The sequence below is a fragment of the Lissotriton helveticus genome, chromosome 8 (assembly GCF_964261635.1).
Source record: "Lissotriton helveticus chromosome 8, aLisHel1.1, whole genome shotgun sequence".
Taxonomy (NCBI): domain Eukaryota; kingdom Metazoa; phylum Chordata; class Amphibia; order Caudata; family Salamandridae; genus Lissotriton; species Lissotriton helveticus.
This window is the reverse complement of record NC_136069.1, coordinates 1,594,921,553-1,594,941,755: the sequence shown is the minus strand read 5'-3', so window position 1 is coordinate 1,594,941,755 and position 20,203 is coordinate 1,594,921,553. Positions and strand designations below refer to the sequence as shown.

The following is a 20,203-nucleotide window of genomic DNA, read 5'->3' as shown; positions in this document are numbered from 1 at the left end:
TTTCACCACAGCACCAAGCCTTTCGTGAGGTGCCTGGCTCCAGCCCCGCCTGTGCCCCTTTTCTGAACTTTGAGGCTGGGGGGTCGGGCCGTGGAAGCTGCTAAGGCGGTACTTGTGCAGTGTTGATATCCAAAGAATGTGCTCCCACCTTATATGTCATAAATCCCGTCATTTCATACATACATTAATTGTGAACTCCTCCTTAATTATCAAAAAGTAGTATACACTTTTTGAATTCGAAAACCGAAGTATTTATTCCCACAAACAAAAATTTTATCTTTTTATTTGATCAAACACCCAGACAAATGTTTTACCATCAGCCTATTTCGGAACTAAACTGTACTGTATTCCAACTAAAACCCAACAATAAACGCACAAATTAATTAACTTGTTGTTGTTCCATGATTTAATCTGAGAGCTTTGCTATTTTATGCAGGCATCATATTAATAATGCAATCTTAATTGGAATATATTTTTTCATCTAAAGATATTTGACAACCAACAACGAGCCTGGATACGGTCATTGTTAATTTCAATGAAAAAAGAGAAGGAAAGGAAAATATAGAACATGAAAAAAACATTGTACAAAACCAAGAGTCATATATATATATCTTTCTAGTTGCTATGGACAAAACACCCTTTGAAATGTAACAGTCCCTTGAAATTCACAGTTCCTCCTCGTTCAGCTGAATCAGTGCAAAGCTCTCATGTGCTTAAACCTACATAGTTAGAAAATGGATTAAAAGACTCATCCATTTGCTTCAATTTACTCTAAATAGAGTCACAAAGCATTTTCAAAGGCAGCAAACTATACAAATCATAAATGGACAAATCGTTATTCCCTGCAAACCTACTATAAATGCAGAAAACTACCCAAGAACTACAACAACCATGAGTCACCTGTTCTGGCGATCTCTATACGAATTGTGTTCTTAAGATTAGATGAACGGACCGATCCACATATTCAGAAAACGGCCCTATTAAGGGTTCCTTTAATCTTGCAATAGAAGCTTAAGTAAAGCGGAATTATCTAGGTTGTGAATAAAATTCTTAGAACTTGTATCTAGCTCTCCCCTTATATAAATAACTACTCACTTAGAGCTCCAACCAGTTTTCAAAATTCCGCTCAGTAACCTGACGAATAGCAATGCAAAGTCTTCTAATTCAATGAGGACGGCCAAGAGTCAATTTCCATTTTGGTGCTGTAACGATAGAAAACTCTAATGTCAAAGTCAGAGGTTACAGGTCGGGAGTAATTGACCAATCTAATCTTGAAATATCCGAGCTAGCACGGTGATTGATGGCTACAATCTGCGTAATGCAGCGTATACTCACATAATCTTCCAATCAGAGGTCAGAACACTCAACCAACACAGAAATATGCGCTCGGTAAAAACCGGAGCTTTTAAAAACAAGCCAGCGAGTGGTCCGCACGCGTGTGCTGCAACTGAGGGATGCAGCTGGCACACTTGCGTGCCGCTGCTCGCTCCACTCGCTCCCGAGACCCTTAGGCCATGGGAGTGAACGTTCACCGAAAAGGCGGGACATACCTCCGCCTTTGGCCATTTGTGTGCTTTCATTTTTGAAATGTGTTAATAATTAGGAGAAGCACACCTGTAGCTGTTCGATTGGGGGATTATTCTGCCGACTTCCGGTCAGTACAGTATGGGGTCCCTCAAGGATCCTCCCTTTCTCCATTGTTATTTAATTTATACATTGCCCCTCTTATTTTTGCTTTACAGCAGCGTGAGGTCTCCGTGTTCAACTATGCGGATGACCTCCAGCTCATTTTTTCATTATCATCTTCCCCTGCCTCAATATCTAATTTTCATTCAGTTATGACCTTCATTCAGGACTGGATGAATCACAACCACCTGAAACTCAATCCCGATAAAACGGAACTGGTGTTGACAGGTGGTTGCTCCAGTCCTTGGTCTCCTCTCTTTTGGCCCCCCTCCTTAGGTTCCCCCCCTACCCCCTCTCCCTCTGTTAAAACTCTTGGCTTCAAAATCAACGATCAACTTTCCCTCCATTCCCAAGTCAGCACGGTGGTATCCTCAGCCTTTCTTTCCCTCCGAACCATTCGGAAAGTTTCCCGGTTCTTTTCCCCTTCCGCTCTCAAACTCATCCTCTTGGCGATGGTGACGTCCCGCTTGGACTACGGTAATGCCATTTAGTACCTCGTGAGGCGCCTCCAGATGGTTCAGAACCAGGCGGGCCGGCTAGTCTTTAATCTTCCCAAATTCCACCACGTCACTCCCCTTCTTAAATCTCTACATTGGCTCCCTGTACAGCAACGTGCACTGTTCAAACTGGGCTGTATCATGTTCAAAGTTCGGGCTGGGCTGGCCCGGCCTTCATCAGCTCAGCCATCCAGGATTACACCCCATCCAGAGAACTGCGCTCATCTACTCACCAACTTCTTGTGATCCCCCGTTATAAACGCAAAAAATGGGGTGGCTCCAAGTTCTCGACCTTGGGTCCTGCCTTTTGGAACTCTCTCCCGATTCACTTGCGATCCTGCCCCCAGTATTCCCTCTTCCGCAAAGCCCTTAAAACCCTTCTATTCACTCAGGCCGTCCCATCTTAATGCTCCCCGTCTCCCGCACCATTCCGTCCTCTGGGTTTGTAGCACTGTTTAGCGCCATGAAACCGCTTGGTGTACGCGCGCTGTATAAATAATTTTAAATTCAAATTCAAATGATTTAACCTTTTAGCTAAAGCGTGCAACTGAGGTAGCACGTTTGTCCTCTCCGTGCCCACTCTGAAAAACCTATCTTAAGTGTGTGTCACACTTAACCTCACTAAACTGTTGCTGCTGTGGTTCATAAAGACACCACTTTTTTTTAAACACACATTTTATAAAAATAATATTCTTCAAACTTAATACATTTAGTACATTTAGAACTGTTGTTTTTACTTCAAACAATCACAAATTTTAAACATTCATATACAGTTTCGTATCAACATATATTCGTTGAAATCACACAAATGATACTTTCGTAACACTGTCACATGTATTACACATCAATGGCGAATAATCTTCTTTGTGCCCAATGCATTTCGAGCTCGTGGAGCTCTTCGTCTGGGGCCTGAAAGCTAAGATGGAAATCAAACATTATATTGGTACTCTAATAGCTGAAATGTCAAGACTTTACAAAGTACTCAGCAAACTCAAAATAGTAGGAAAATGGTGCAACTTAAGAAAAAGGAGAAAGCCTTATCACCCACCACTTCGTGTATGTAAACACCTCTCATACTCACTAATAAGTAGAGCAAAACCGTTCAGTTGCCTGCATCAAATAAAGAGACTTGTAAAAATCAGTTCACAATGAACACTGGACCGACAAAACAACCTAACCTCTTGCTTACCTCAGTGCCAAAATGTGGGTGGTTATGTACAGCACGAACCTTCTATCGCGTCTTTACAGGCTCACAAAAACCGCTGTTCAATTAGCTGGCAACAAAGTGAAAAACCAAACTTACTACCACAAACCATAAAAGCCACTAATAAAGTCTATCAGTCAGACTTCTCATAACCCTTACCTTTCAAAAAGTAATTCTTTCTCTACTCAATATCTCACTCACGCTGCTATGCCACTAGTCCGCACGATAACCGCCTCAAACACTAGTACCGCGATGACTCAAAGATACCTCCGAGTTTCAAAAACAAAAAACGGACTAAAACATGCCACGTAAAAAACTCCCAACAATAATCGATCTATAAAGCACTCAAGTCAAAGCATCAAAAGACTCAAAGCTTGGCAAGCTTGCGGATGGCAGGCCTCTAAAACAAAACAACACTCAACAATAATAAACAACTAAAGGACTCGGTCCGGTGGAAATACGGGCGCCATCTTGGAGAGGTGTGTAAACCCCTCGAGCACCAAGGAAACTCTGTGTGAAAAACCATGTGTAAAAGGCGATGACAAGTAAAAAGTAAAAAGTGAAAGAGACAGAGGAGTATTACAGCAAAGTGCAAGAAATTGCAAAAAATAAAAACAAACACAAGTACATTAAAAGTTATACAGCAATACATCGAATCATAATGACACAACTAGAATATTTACAGATTATGCAAACGGCAACCTTGTTGGCAGGTCCACAGTAAAAAGATCACAGAAAACATGTAAGATCAGTACCACAGAGTGAAAAGAATCCCACGAGGTTTGAGAATGTCAATAAAACCGATGCTGTACAGATTTCACCTTAATAAGGAGTTTATGGAAAGGTGGTACTCTATCCTAAATAAATGCTCCTTGGATCTGATTCTTTTATTGATTGAGGAACTGGCTAAAGTAATCCATTAACTTTCCAATGAAATAGATGAAATTAAACACAACTTAGAATCTAGAATGGACAAAGATGACTGGGAAAAATCACTCAATGACATCAACGTAAAGCTAGATAAATACCCCAAAGAACTGCAGGAAGGTAAATTAAGGAAGTTCAAACGGGACACGTTGGACTACAAACTTAACGAAGTGTATACGTGGGCTGAAGTTTACGCCCAGAGGAAAGTATACCACAAGAAAAAAGCACCTACAACATCGGAGGAAAGTCTAGTATCTGAAACAGATTTGAATACAAACAGACCGTCAGCTCAAACTCAAATTCTGGATGTTAGATCGACAACTGAATTAACTTCCACAGAAGCACCAAGAGCAGCAGGAACGAGCCAGTCTTTTTTAGCCCAGGGAGGGGATTCAAGCCAACCGCCAGGGAAACAACAACTACCAAAAAAATCCGCAGAGGATATCGAAGGAGCACGCACAAGAAGCAAGGACAAATATAGTTTTAAACATTTCTAAAACTCAGTTAACTAAAGATGAGGTCAAAGTATTGAACAAAGGACTAGGAATTGTCCCTACATATGACACCAACAAACTGGAGAATGAAATTGCTTTTTTCAGATTTATGCGAGTTTTAAAACTGAAAATTTTTTTCACGAATGTTGTTCCACCTCAGCCTGATAAAGAGGAACCAGAATTTTTGGAATTCAAGCCCAAATCCAAATTTCAAGCGCCTGTGTCACACAAAATTCTGGATGGCTTTGAGAATGCGGTCAAGAATGATTTAGACCGTTTGAATTTGTGCAAATCTAAAAGGAAGAATTTATCAGTATATGACAGGAATATATTGAAAGGACTCCAAGAAAACACCGATATATTGATACAAAAGGCTGATAAAGGAGGGGCTATCATAGTAATGGATAGGACCATGTATAATCAAAAAGTCGATGAACATGTGTCTGACAGACTAACTTATCTTGAATTAGAGATGGATCCAACTGAGGACTTAAAATTGACCCTGCAAGACATCCTGACACATGCATGTGAAGCTGGTCAAATTTCAACAACGACTAAATCTTTCTTAACTGTTCAGTACCCCAGGAGACCACGACTCTATATGCTCCCCAAGGTGCATAAGAATCTCCAAGACCCCCCAATGCGTCCAATTGTGACCGGTTGTGGTACTATTTTTGAACCGCTCGGTCAGTACATTGATACATTTCTCCAACCGTTCGTCCAACAATGGCCCTCGTACATTAAAGACACTAACGATTTCTTAAGGAAACTACAGGAAATTAAGTCCACTGAGAACATGTTTTTGTGCACAATCGACGTAAAGTCGCTGTACACATCTATTCCCCATCAAGCCGGTATGGAAGCCGTGGAATGGGCTTTGTTACAACAATCATCAATAAAGGCAGACAAAGTTTTCATTCTAGAACTTTTACACTTTTGCTTGTACCATAGTTACTTCCAATGGTCCACCAAGTTTTTCCTCCAACAGAATGGAACCTCAATGGGATTTGCGGGAGCTCCCGCGTACGCTAATACCTTTATGGCGAAATTTGGGGCAGATTTTGTGTTCAGCAACAAATCTTGGAAAGAACAAGCGATTATTTATCGCCGTTTTATCGACGACATTTTTGTATTATGGTGCGGTTCCAAGGAGTGCCTAGAGTTTGAGATTGGAAAACTCAACCAGTGTATAGATCAAATTGAATTTACACACACCATTAGTGACAAAGAATTACCTTTTCTGGATGTAATGATCAACATTCAAGAGCCAATAATTAAGACTACAGTCTTTAGAAAAGAAACTGATGTAAACAATGCTTTAGCTTTCAACAGCTTTCATCCTCAAAATCTTAAGAACAATTTACCTGTCTCTCAATATATGAGAATAAAAAGAATCTGTTCAACAGAAGAAGCCCTAGAAGCGAATCTGACTGTACAACAATGCAGGTACAAAGAAAGAGGATATCCTGATGTTGTTCTGGATAAAGCAAAGATGAGGCTACAAACAAGCAGCAGAGAGAATCTTCTAAAGCTAAAACCAAAAAAATCCAGTGAAAGACATGTTTTTGTCTCCAAATTCTCCACGTCGTCCCAGAAAATCAAGAATATTGTTAAAAGACATTGGGGATTATTACAGAATGAGACTGATTTCAACGGTATTTTTGCCAATATGCCAATTTTCGCCTTCACAAGATCTAAAAATATAAAGGAGTTATTACTCACACCAACCAGACAAGCAGAAGCTAACCACAAGGGAATGAAAAAATGCCATAATTGTGTGCATTGTTCCAATGTAATTGTAGGAAATGTGCTACACCATCCACAATCAGGACGAGAAATGAATTTACATTATGATGGAGATTGCAACTCTCAAAATCTGATCTATTACATAAAATGTCCCTGTTGGAAACTATACACAGGCAAAACAGAAAGGAAACTTAAAACTAGAATTACTGAACATAAAAGTACGATCAGGAACAAAAACATCAAAAGCACTCTTGCGAAACATTGGTTAGAGAACAACCACAACATCTCCCAATTCAGGTTTTCCATACTGGAAATAGTTAAACCACACAAGGGGGTTGATCTCACTAGATCCCTCCTCCAGAGAGAGATATTTTGGATAAGAATTCTGACTACACAAGAGCCATTAGGACTTAATGAAAAAATAGATCTTACATGTTTTCTGTGATCTTTTTACTGTGGACCTGCCAACTAGGTTGCCGTTTGCATAATCTGTAAATATTCTAGTTGTGTCATTATGATTCGATGTATTGCTGTATAACTTTTAATGTACTTGTGTTTGTTTTTATTTTTTGCAATTTCTTGCACTTTGCTGTAATACTCCTCTGTCTCTTTCACTTTTTACTTTTTACTTGTCATCGCCTTTTACACATGGTTTTTCACACAGAGTTTCCTTGGTGCTCGAGGGGTTTACACACCTCTCCAAGATGGCGCCCCTATTTCCACCGGACCGAGTCCTTTAGTTGTTTATTATTGTTGAGTGTTGCCTGCCATCCGCAAGCTTGCCAAGCTTTGAGTCTTTTGATGCTTTGACTTGAGTGCTTTATAGATCGAGTATTGTTGGGAGTTTTTTACGTGGCATGTTTTAGTCCGTTTTTTGTTTTTGAAACTCGGAGGTATCTATGAGTCATCGCGGTACTAGTGTTTGAGGCGGTTATCGTGCAGACTAGTAGCATAGCAGCGTGAGTGAGATATTGAGTAGAGAAAGAATTACTTTTTGAAAGGTAAGGGTTATGAGAAGTCTGACTGATAGACTTTATTAGTGGCTTTTATGGTTTGTGGTAGTAAGTTTGGTTTTTCACTTTGTTGCCAGCTAATTGAACAGCGGTTTTTGTGAGCCTGTAAAGACGCGATAGAAGGTTCGTGCTGTACATAACCACCCACATTTTGGCACTGAGGTAAGCAAGAGGTTAGGTTGTTTTGTCGGTCCAGTGTTCATTTTTGAAACCACACGCAAAGGCCAATGGAATGTGTGGGAGTAGTCCGACTCACACGGAGAAGTCTCTTGGAAGTCTGGAGTGATTCCAAGAGGCCCTCTCCTAGATCCGCGCATGCATGCTGTGCTAGGCTTGACCTAAAAAGAGTTCAGCACCAGGTGGACCCAGCAGTCAAGGGGTTAAAGGACCATGCCATGATTGTTTTTTCCGGGAAACATGATAAACAGGATGGATCTTCCATTAGGTCGGAAAAAACAGCCTAACAACCGCAGAATTAATGATTTTGGTGATTTGAAAAGGGTCAACAAATCTGGAAAAATAAAGTTGTAAGTAACAGGTAGACAGGCATACAGAATCATCCACTTGATAGGAGGGTGCAGGACGTGGGTGTGTTTATCAGCATGTTTCGTGTATGAAGCTCTTGCTATTTTAAGATGTTTATTGGCATTGCAGTTTAAAATATGCAAAGCGCAAATAAGTTTCTGGTCAGATGGGACTGGTCCTGCTGGACATGTGGTAGGCAGTATGGAGGGATGGAAACCATATAAACAATGACATGGAGAGTAAAGGAGTACACTGTGTGGTTGGATTATTGCAAACAAACATGGCATTGGGGATTCAGTCAACCCTGTCAGTCTGATATTGAATAAGAAAGCAGGGACAATATTTCTCTACAGCCTCATTTACTGTTTCTGTTTGGTAATCTAACAGGAAATAAAAAACAGCTGGATTGAAGCCCTTCTGTGCCTAAATCTTTGAAAAGTGATGTCCAAAATTGTGAAGTGAATTAGGTTTGTTATTATACTATAACGTAAACCATGAAATCTTTTCTTTTAGCAACACTGAGGCTAGGACTGGTGCTGATGGTACTGTCTGCAGTGGGATGAAGTGTGCTATTTTGGTAAAGTAATTCACCATTACCAAAAGTATGGTGCAAGAGTCTGATGGAGGCAGCTTAACTATGAAGTCCATTATTTTTCTTGGCAAATGTCTCTTAGGAGTTGATAGTCATGAATAGTCTAATTGGTTTAATGTGACCGGCATTTCTTAGCTTGAATGCACGTGGAACCAGATTGAACATATTGTTTTACTTCTTTCTAGTTCATCGGAGACCTTCATGTCTTATCAATGGAGTGTCATGGCGGCAATTTTATACCTGTATCCTAAAAGAGAAAATGGTATGAAGATTTGATATTTTCAATATAGTAATCAATCTTCATGTTGATGTGTTTCTGGGTCTTGGGCAACCCAAGCTTCATCATCAATGGTATATTGAGACTATATGATTTCTTGATGGACCACCATCTCCTTGGAGTTCAGTACTAAGAAGAATAGTGGGTCAATGAGCTCTTCATTATCAGCTCGCAAGCATGAAGGCATTTCCATTGCAATGTCTGGACCGACAGCCTACCGTTAATTGAAATCTGGAGAAAAAGAACATCCAGTGCACATGACGATGGTGCACCACAGGGCGCAAAACTTACGTTTTTATGGTCTGTCCAATCAACTATTTTATGAGTAGCACCTTCCAAACAGTGTCTTTATTTTATTATTATAATACATTTATTTTTATTCGAAAGGTTTTATATAACGCTGGGTAGACCCAGAGATATCAGAGCGCTTTACATGAGTATCAGATCATAGTTGCAGGTTACATAGTTACAAAGGTTACACAGTTGTTAGAGCATAGCTACATAGTTACATGTTAGGTCGAGACAAACAATAAGGAAATATGCTTAAGGGAAAAAGCAGGCAAAGGGAGAGATTCAGGGGAGAGGGGGTAGGAACAGGAAAGTAGACAGTGAATGAACGAGGGAAAGAGGAGGTGGAGGGTGAGAGACACAGCATGAAAGTAGAGGGGAAGGGTGACGGGGGCACAAACCGAAAGACGAGTAATAGTTACATCCAAAGTCCAGTAAGCTGTGATCCCAGGGGAAGTGGTATTATTCCCCAACTCCATTGTGAGAGGCTCCCTTAATGCAGTGCACTCTCAGAGGGGTCTCTGAGACTCCAAGGCCTACCTACTGGATCCTTCCCAAAAAGGGGAGAGGGAGTGGTTTGGCAAGGGGCGCCATAAAATACCAACTGTGAGTGGCTCCCTTGGCGCTGTGGACTCTCTCAGAGGAATCACTGAGATTCCAGAGTATAAGTAATTGGATCTTTCCCCAACAAGGGGAGAAGGAGTGCTTAGTTAAATGGCACAAGGGACAGGGGCTAGGCGGCGTAACAGGCAAGGGGAGAGATTAAGGGGAGAGGGGATAGGAGCAGAGGAAGTAGACAAAGAATGAAAGGGGGAAAGCGGTTGGGGAGGATGATATAGAGCATGAAAGAGGGCTAATGGTCCACTGTCATAAATTGAATAACCCTGTCCAGTTTTTGTGAGGTATTGGGAGTAAAAGCCATGGGTTGCAGTGTGTCAGTGTATGGGTCTCTTTGCAATGAGCGATAAGATGGTGCCAATTGTTATGGCTGAAGCGTCCGTTTCGACTGTATATCGTATGTTGATAGTCTGATGTTGAAGAGTTGGGGCTGTTGTGAATGCCTACTTCTGTTTAGGTCTCGCTGGCGTTGCAGCGCGAAGCGCTGCCGCCAACGAGACTTATAGCCGCCTTCATCCCTGTCAAGGGAGTAACAGCTGTGAACGAGCCCGATACAGACCTGGGCACGAGCCGACCCAGGTCTGTGAACGTGCTTCAAGGTTGAGCAGCTTGTGCACGTTTGTTGGACGTCAGGCACCGCAAGCGCAGCCAGACCAATTATCCCAGCATGAAACTCTACTTCCTGAGGCCCACAAGACCACTTATCCCAGCAGGAGTCTCCACTTCCTCAGGCGCTGCAACAATTATCACAGCTTGAGACCCACTTATCACAGCATGTCAACAGGCGCCTCAGGCTGCTGGAGCACTCAACTATAATTAATGCACAGTTGAGTGCTCCAGCAGCGTGGGTCGCCTCTCGGCATGCTGTGATAATTATCACTTTGGGGCCTCATGCTGTGATAATTAGGGCGGCATGCTCTATTTGCAGCACTGAACATTTTCAAAGAAGGCGAAGCAGCTACATTCATTGGAGACACTCACCCTCATGCCCTCACCCCCCTCACTCGCCCTCACACCCCCTGACCCCTCACACACCTCCTCACCCTTACACCCCCTCACTCACACCCCCTCACCCTCACACACCCTCACCCTCACTCACCCTCTCACCCTCACACACCCTCTCACCCTCACACCCTCACACCCCCTCACACCCCATCACCTTCACACCCCCTCACCCTCACACCCCCTCACCCTCACTCACCCCCTCACACCCCCTCACCCTCACACTGCCTCACCCTCACACCCCCTCACCCTCACACACCCTCACCCTCACACACTCACCCTCACACACTCACCCTCACACACTCACCCTCACACACTCACCCTCACACACTCACCCTCACACACTCACCCTCACACACTCTCACCCTCACACACTCTCACCCTCACACCCCTCACATACCCTCACCCACCCTCACACACCCTCACTCACACTCACTCACCCTCACCCTCACCCTCACACCCCCTCACCCTCACACCCCCTCACCCTCACACCCCCTCACCCTCACACCCCCTCACCCTCACACCCCCCTCACCCTCACACCCCCTCACCCCCTCACTCACCCTCACACACACTCACACACACACCCTCACATACCCTTACCAGCATAGCATAACACAACATAGCATAGCATAACGAAACATAGCATAGCATAACAAACAAAAGCATAGGATAGCAAAAGCACAGCATAACAAAACAAAGCATAGGATAGCAAAACACAACAAAACATAGCATAGCAAAACACAACAAAAGCATAGCATAACAAAATACAACAAAACACCATAGCATAACAAAACAAAGCATAGCAAAACAAAGCATATCATAGTAAAACAACAAAACATAGCATAACATAACACAACAAAACATAGCAGAACAAAACATAGCATAACAAAACATAGCATAACAAAACATAGCATAACAAAACATAGCATAAGAAATCATAGCATAACAAATCATAGCATAACAAAACATAGCATAACAAAACATAGCATAACAAAACATAGCATAACAAAACATAGCATAACAAAACATAGAATAGCATAACAAAACAAACCATAGCATAACATAACAAAGAATAGCAAAACAAAACATAGCATAGTAAAACAAAACAAACCATAGCATAACATAACAAAGAATAGCAAAACAAAACATAGCATAGTAAAACAAAACAGAACATAGCATAGCATAACATAACACAACAAAACAGCAGAACATAACAAAACATAGCAAAACAAAGCATAGGATAGCAAAACAAAACATAGCATAGCAAAACATAGCATATCATAGTAAAACAACAAAACATAGCATAACATAACACAACATACCATAGCAGAACAAAACATAGCATTACAAAACATAGCATAACAAAACATAGCATAACAAAACATAGCATAACAAATCATAGCATAACAAATCATAGCATAACAAATCATAGCATAACAAAACAGCATAACAAAACATAGCATAACAAAACAGCAGAACATAACAAAACATAGCATAACACAGCAAAACATAGAATAGCATAACAAAACAAACCATAGCATAAAATAGAATAACATAACAAAACAAAACATAGCATAACATAACAAAGAATAGCAAAACATAGCATAGTAAAACAAAACAAACCATAGCATAACATAACACAACAAAACAGCAGAACATAACAAAACATAGCAAAACAAAGCATAGGATAGCATAGCACATAACATAGCGCATAGCATAGCGCATAACATAGCGCATAACATAGTGCAGCGCATAGCGCATAACATAGCGCATAGCATAGCGCATAACATAGCGCATAACATAGCGCAGCGCATAGCGCATAACATAGCGCATAATATAGCGCATAGCGCATAACATAGCGCATAACATAGCGCAACATAGCGCATAACAGCGCATAACATAGCGCATAACATAGCGCCTAACATAGCGCATAACATAGCGCATAGCATAGCGCATAGCATAGCACATAACATAGCGCATAACATAGCGCATAGCGCATAACATAGCGCATAGCGCATAACATAGCGCATAACATAGCGCATAACATAGCGCATAACATAGCGCAACATAGCGCATAACATAGCGCATAACATAGCGCATAACATAGCGCAACACATAGCGCATAACATAGCGCAACACATAGTGCATAGCGCATAACATAGCGCATAGCGCATAACATAGCGCATTGCATAGCGCATAACAGAGCATAGCACATAACATAGCGCATAACATAGCGCATAGCGCATAACATAGCGCATAGCGCATAACATAGCGCATAACATAACGCATAGCGCATAACAGCGCGTAACATAGCGCATAACAACGCATAGCGCATAACATAGCGCATAACATAGCGCATAGTACATAGCGCATAGCGCATAACATAGCGCGTAGTGCATAACATAGCGCATAACATAGCGCATAACATAGCGCATAACATAGCGCATAGCGCATAGCGCATAGCGCATAACATAGCGCATAGCATAGCGCATAACATAGCGCAAAGCGCATAACATAGCGCATAGCATAGCGCATAACATAGCGCATAACATAGCGCATAGCGCATAACATAGCACATAGCGCATAACATAGCGCATAGCGCATAACATAGCGCATAACATAATGCATAGCGCATAACAAAGCGCATAACATAGCGCATAACATAGCGCATAACAACGCATAGCGCATAACATAGCGCATAGCGCATAACATAGCGCATAGCATAGCGCATAACATAGCGCATAACATAGCGCATAACATAGCGCATAACATAGCGCAGCGCATAGCAAATAACATAGCGCATAACATAGCGCATGACATAGCGCATAGCGCATAACATAGCGCATAACATAGCGCATAACATAGCGCATAGCATAGCGCATAGCATAGCGCATAACATAGCGCATAACATAGCGCATAGCGCATAACATAGTGCATAGCGCATAACATAGCGCATAACATAGCGCATAACATAGCGCATACCATAGCGCATAGCGCATAACATAGCGCATAACCTAACCTAACCAAGCATAGCGCATAACCTAACCTAACCAAGCATGGGGCATAACCTAACCTAACCAAGCATGGAGCATAACCTAACCAAGCATGGAGCATAACCTAACCAAGCATAGAGCATAACCTAACCAAGCATAGAGCATAGCCTAACCAAGCATAGAGCATAGCCTAACCAAGCATAGAGCATAGCCTAACCAAGCATAGAGCATAGCCTAACCAAGCATAGAGCATAGCCTAACCAAGCATAGAGCATAGCCTAACCAAGCATAGAGCATAGCCTAACCAAGCATAGAGCATAGCCTAACCAAGCATAGAGCATAGCCTAACCAAGCATAGCATAGCCTAACCAAGCATAGCATAGCCTAACCAAGCATAGCATAGCCTAACCAAGCATAGCATAGCTTAACAAAACACAACAAAACATAGCATAACATAACATAGCATAGCTTAACAAAACACAGCATAACAAAACAAAACATAGCATAGCATACCAAACACAACAAAACATAGCATAGCATAACAAAACATAGCAAAACAAAGCATAACACACACCACACACACACAACCACGCACACACAACCACAACCACACACAACCACACACAACTATCTATCTATCTATCGCCCTCACTCTATCTGTCTATCTATCTATCGCCCTCACTCTATCTGTCTATCTATCGCCCTCACTCTATCTATCGGCCTCACTCTATCTATCTAATCGCCTTCACTCTATCTATCGCCTTCACTCTATCTATCGCCCTCACTCTATCTATCGCCCTCACTCTATCTACCGCCCTCACTCTATCTATCTATCGCCCTCACTCTATCTATCTATCGCCCTAACTCTATCTATCTATCGCCCTCACTCTATCTATCTAATCGCCCTCACTCTATCTATCAATCTATCAATCTATCGCCCTCACTCTATCTATCGCCCTCACTCTATCTATTGCCCTCACTCTATCTATCGGCCTCACTCTATCTATCGGCCTCACTCTATCGCCCTCACTCTATCTATCGCCCTCACTCTATCTTGCTATTGCCCTCACTCTATCTATCTTGCTATTGCCCTCACTATCTATCTATCGCCCTCACTCTATCCATCTCCCTCTATCTCCCTCTATCTATCTATCTATCTATCTATCTAACACCCTCACTCTATCTAACACCCTCACTCTATCTATTGCCCTCACTCTATCTATCTATCGCCTTCACTCTATCTATCTATCTATCTATCTATCGCCCTCATTCTATCTATTTATTTAGATACTGATCGCCATCACTCTATCTGTCTAGCTAGCTATCGCCCTCACTCCTATCTATCGCCCTCCCTCTATCTATCTACCGCCCTCACTCTATCTATCTATCCCACTCACTCTATCTATCGCATCACCACAGCATCACTCAGCACCACCACAGCATCACTAAGGGGCACAACAACATCACTATGCGCTACCACAGGATCATTGAATGCCACAGCATCACTAGTCGCCACCACAACATCACTCAGCGCCACCACAGCATCAATCTGTGCAACCATTCAACAACAACTGGGTCAAATATGATCTCTCAATGTTTCAAGCTTTATTACAAATGTCACAAAAAGAGGTTAGTATTTCACTTCTGTTCTTGGATTTTCGTCACAATAAAATACACTGAACATATTCTTCACAAAAGTTATTTACAAAAGTTTAAGCTATTGCTATTATAAATTACAATAACTTTTATTTAAGTATTAATTATTAAAAAAATTCAAAGCCATTGTTATTTGTAATATCAATACATCTAAGCCACGTGAATACAACACATATTGCATTACAAATGCTATAGGTGTCACAAGTTATAACTATTGGCATTGTAAATGACAAAGCTATTATTTTTGCTATTTTCAAAACCAACACATATATAAAAAATGTGTCATTTACAATACCAATAGCTCAAACTTTCCTAATGCGAGACCTTATGCATTGCAAATGCTTGTTTTAAAAGCAACTTCTTGTTTATGTCCCAAATTAAAAGAACATCCTTCCTTGTTACCAACACTATGGGAGCAATGATCAATAAAAGGACTCAATGAATTTCGATAAAAATGATAGAAACCAAGAAACCTTTGCACTTCTTTGTCGGTTGCTGGTTCAGCCAGGTCAGTTCACAACAGCGTCTTCTTTTTCTTTGTCCATGGCGATTCTATGTCCAGGGAAATCCATGAAGGAGACAAAGCTCAAATAATCTATAGCCAGGGAATTATTTTTAGAAACTTTGCAGATGATACACAATTTATCATATCATTTAATCATTCTCATCACGGATAGTTGGAAGCATTTTACAATTGCATGCATAGTATCACAACCGGCTCACTTGGAATTCAATAACATTTATTGGGGACAAAACAGAAGCAATGTGCTGCTCTCCAGGCAAGGTGCCAATGTCATTACCAGCTGAATTCTGGCCCTGGCCTGTGGAGGCGCCACCCACAACAGTTTCAGAGGTGAGAAACCGGATCTTTCAATTTGATGCGTACCTGACTTTGCAGAATAATAACGAAGATTCAGATTCGTATTTCTCTAACTTGGCATGAAAAAAAGAAGTACTTCTGTTACATTTTTTCGATGCTCAGCAAGAGTGCTGGAAGACACCAGAATATCATCAAGGCATACAATCCCATAAAGGTACAAATTAGCCCTAAAGAACTGTATTAGGTGCCAGACAGCTGCAGAGGTGTTGCATATTTTAAAGGGCATTACTAAGTATTCAAAAAGTCCAAATATAAGGACTGATTTAGAGGTTGACGGATGGTACTCTATCCATCAGGGTGATGGAGAACAGTGACAGAGGACATTACTATTATCATCCTAATGGACTGCCACTGTCTGCTAGCCCAGCGGTCACCCCTGTATCTTGAAGTGAAGCACCATCATGGCGGTTCCCTTCAAATTAAAAAAAAAATTCTTGAAAAACAAAAAACAAATAATTCCCCACACCCTGAGAGTTTTTTTCCAAGATGTGAGGGACATTATTGTTTTTTTCTGCCCCTCCCTGTAATGATTTTCCTAGCAGTGACGGACAGAAAAATAAAGGACATAACATTGTCCATCCTAAATAGGGCAGGGGGTGTAATGTCCTTCCTCTGACAGCCCCTGCTCCGTCAAGCCATCACAGTAAGCTTTCCCTCAGAGTCATTGCAGGCTCCGTCAATGGAAATCTTATAGTTTGACCATCTTTAAATGAGGCAATCGGACCAAGAGTTTGGCTCTTAAATTCAGAAGTTGAGCATAGTTGTTCAAGAAGCACGGAAATTAGTGGGAAGAAATACATATTTTTGATCGGAATAATGTTCAGCTCATGTTAATCAATACAATATACGGACATGGTTGTACATTCAATATTGGCTCAAACAATATTGGTGCTTCAACCAGAGAGGTAGTGTTGGATAAATAAATAAACCATTTGGCGAGATTTTCCTCTATGTGTTTCTTAATCTCCTTTTCTTTCTTGATAGTGAAATCGTGGTGCTTAAGATGCATATTGAAGGTAGAGAGAAGACCTATCAGTGGTGTATCATAGGCCTCAGCATTCCCCACGGTGCGGGGGGCCTGAGCTCCCTGGGGCCCACTCAGCACAGAAGCTTGGCCTGAAAGCTCCTGACTGACTCCAGAGGGGGGCCCCTCCGTGTACTTTGCGTTTCATTATACCACTGAGATCTAAGACAGTGTTATCGTCTTTGCAGTGGTAATTCTTCAGATAACTTTTCATCAAAGACATCTAAGAAAGTAACAAGGCCTGCTCTTGATCAGTAGGATAATGTTACAAAGATGCCAACATCACTGTTGCTTCCATAGGACTTGTAGAGACACAATGGTCTTTACAAAAAGTGGATTCAAATGAAATTATATTTTTGGCTCAGTTGATAACGGCATTGTCTGTGCGTAACCACATATTACCCAAAGTGATGGAAATGGCTTGTGCAAGGATAATGATTGTGGTGGGCGTGGCGTACGCGCCGCTGAGTGCAGACGGCTCTCCCGTGAGCTCCGTCGAGCTGCGGGCTTCTTCTTACAATTTCCAACTCCATACCTCCGACGGACTCCTGATTTTACAAGGTTTCTACGGCGGAATATGCCTGGCCTCACCTGAAAGCGAATTCGGCGATTTCTATGCCGTTTTCTTCCACAACGCACTTCGATGTTTCTTTCCTTCGTCGGGACACGGGCGGCCGCCATTTTGAGCCGCTGAGCCCGCGTCCTCTCACCTGCTCCTCAGCTTTATCCTGATGTCGTCGAAGCCTCCCTCAAAGTGCCTGTAATGTGCTTTTTTGCTTTCTACTTTCCGACATAAGGTATGACTCACAGCATATTCTCCAGACAGCGTTTTCAGCTTTTTTTCTCCTCAGAACATTTACCTTCCAAGCTATGGCGGCCATTTTAAGTGCTGGTTTTGCAAATCATTATTTTCTGCGCAATTCATGGCTATGACTGTTCTTTACTTTCCTATCTGCTGCCCACCTGTTTTCAATTCTTTCATTTTCTACCATACAAAGTGTTGCCTTCGCTGATTTGGAGCATTTTGCCCTTCATGAGTGATTTATAAACCTTACTGTGGACTCTGGGCTTTTATATCAGCGTGAGTTATGCCTGCCATCCCTCTACCACTTTTATGAGGAGGTGACCTTCTACTCTATGATTTTGTGATTTTCTATTTGAGTTTTTGAGGCTTTTTACCTTATTTTTTTTTCCTGCGTCACATTATTCCTCAGGTTCTTACGGCGCCAATCAGTCGTTGTGATGTCTCATGACTCAAGCAATATTAAGGCAAACCACACAGGCACAAAACCTAAGAGGCTCAAAAATGACCCCCCTCTCCTATTCATACGTCTCCTAACCCCATTTTGGATTCCATTTTGGAGGAAGTAAGGGGTCTACAAACTTTTATGTCTGCTACAAATGATAAGCTTAAGCAAATAGAGGAGAGATGGGTCGTTATGGATCCAGATGCTCAAGCTGCACACCGAGGACCTTGAAAATCGCAATTGAAGGAATAACCTGCGCTTATATGGTGTCCCGGAGAATGTTGAGGGATCTGACATGGTGTCGTTTGTTCGAAAGTTCCTGCATGATCTTCTGGACCTCCAACCTGCGTCCCATCCTCTTAATATACAGCGAGCTCATCGCCTGGGGCGTCTCAATTCCAATGCGCCCAAGCCTCGTGGTATCATTGTTCTATTTCTTGAGTTTACTGAACTAATGACTATACTCAAATCTGCCAGACTTAAACGTCGTCTTATATGGTCGGGTCACAATATTTTTATTTCACAAGACCTTTCCAATGCAACCAATGCCCGTCGAAAAGAATTTTTGAATCCTCGTCCTCAAATGCGTCAGCTGAATATCCAGTATGGTATTCTGCATCCTTGTCTATGCAAGATCACGCATAATGAACGTACTCAATCCTTCGATGATCCTCAGAAGCTCCATGCTTATCTGCAGACTGTTTCCTCCTCTACCATGGACACTAATGTTTGATTTATCTTTGTAGGCCTGCCTTTGTTGTGGCTACCTGGTTACTCTGTCGCTGCCTTGACTCCTAGCATGTCTCATCCTCTCTCTTGCGATTTCGTGGTTTCTACCCTTTTTATGCCCGTTCTTGCTCTTCTGCTGCTCCTTGGGATCCGTGTCCTCAGTGGCGTTTTCCTTGTCCCCGATGTCTTGGTTATTCCTTTCCTCTCAGACCTGGCTTTTCTGCTTGATCTGTCTTCTTGTCTTTTTCTTGTTGTTCTTTTCTTTCTTCTTTCCTTTCTTTCTTGCTGTCTCCTTTCCTACATTCTCCCTTCGACCTGGGCATTCCCCCTCTTCTCTTTTCTTGGTCAGTCTCTGTTTTTTGCGTTATGGCTTCTTTGGTTCTTGTTATCACACACAGTGCTCTTGGTCTTCCTGTATCTTCATTCTATACATGTATTGGGTATTTTATTCCGATGTAACGTGTTTTTTATTATGGTCTCTCTTGTAGATGTGTTTCCTGCAGTGTGTCCACCCCTCGTGTACTGCCCCGACCTTACCTTACATCCTGTGTAATTTTGTGACGTGGAATGTTCGAGGTCTTGGTCATCCTGTCAAGCGTCAGAAGATATAGTCTCATTTGTCTAAAATTAATTCTCAAGTAGTTTTCCTGCAAGAGACTCATTGTACAGATGTTGAATCTTCTAAGCTAAAACGTCATTGGGTGGGTCAAGTGGTATTTTCTCCTGCGGTTAACAAGAAAGGGGGTGTTGCGATTTTGTTCCATAAAGGGTTGTCGACCCAAATTTTATCCTCTCAAAATGATG

General features: G+C 41.9%; 1 long non-coding RNA gene across 1 annotated transcript in view; it reads right to left on the bottom strand.

Moving 5' to 3' along the window:
- Positions 1–20,203, bottom strand: part of LOC144773954 (uncharacterized) — a 200,848-nt gene that overhangs the window by 156,904 nt on the left and 23,741 nt on the right. Inside the window, exon 4 of the long non-coding RNA XR_013600080.1 lies at positions 15,993–16,071. This is a non-coding gene — a long non-coding RNA (uncharacterized LOC144773954). The remainder of the gene's footprint in view (positions 1–15,992; positions 16,072–20,203) is intronic.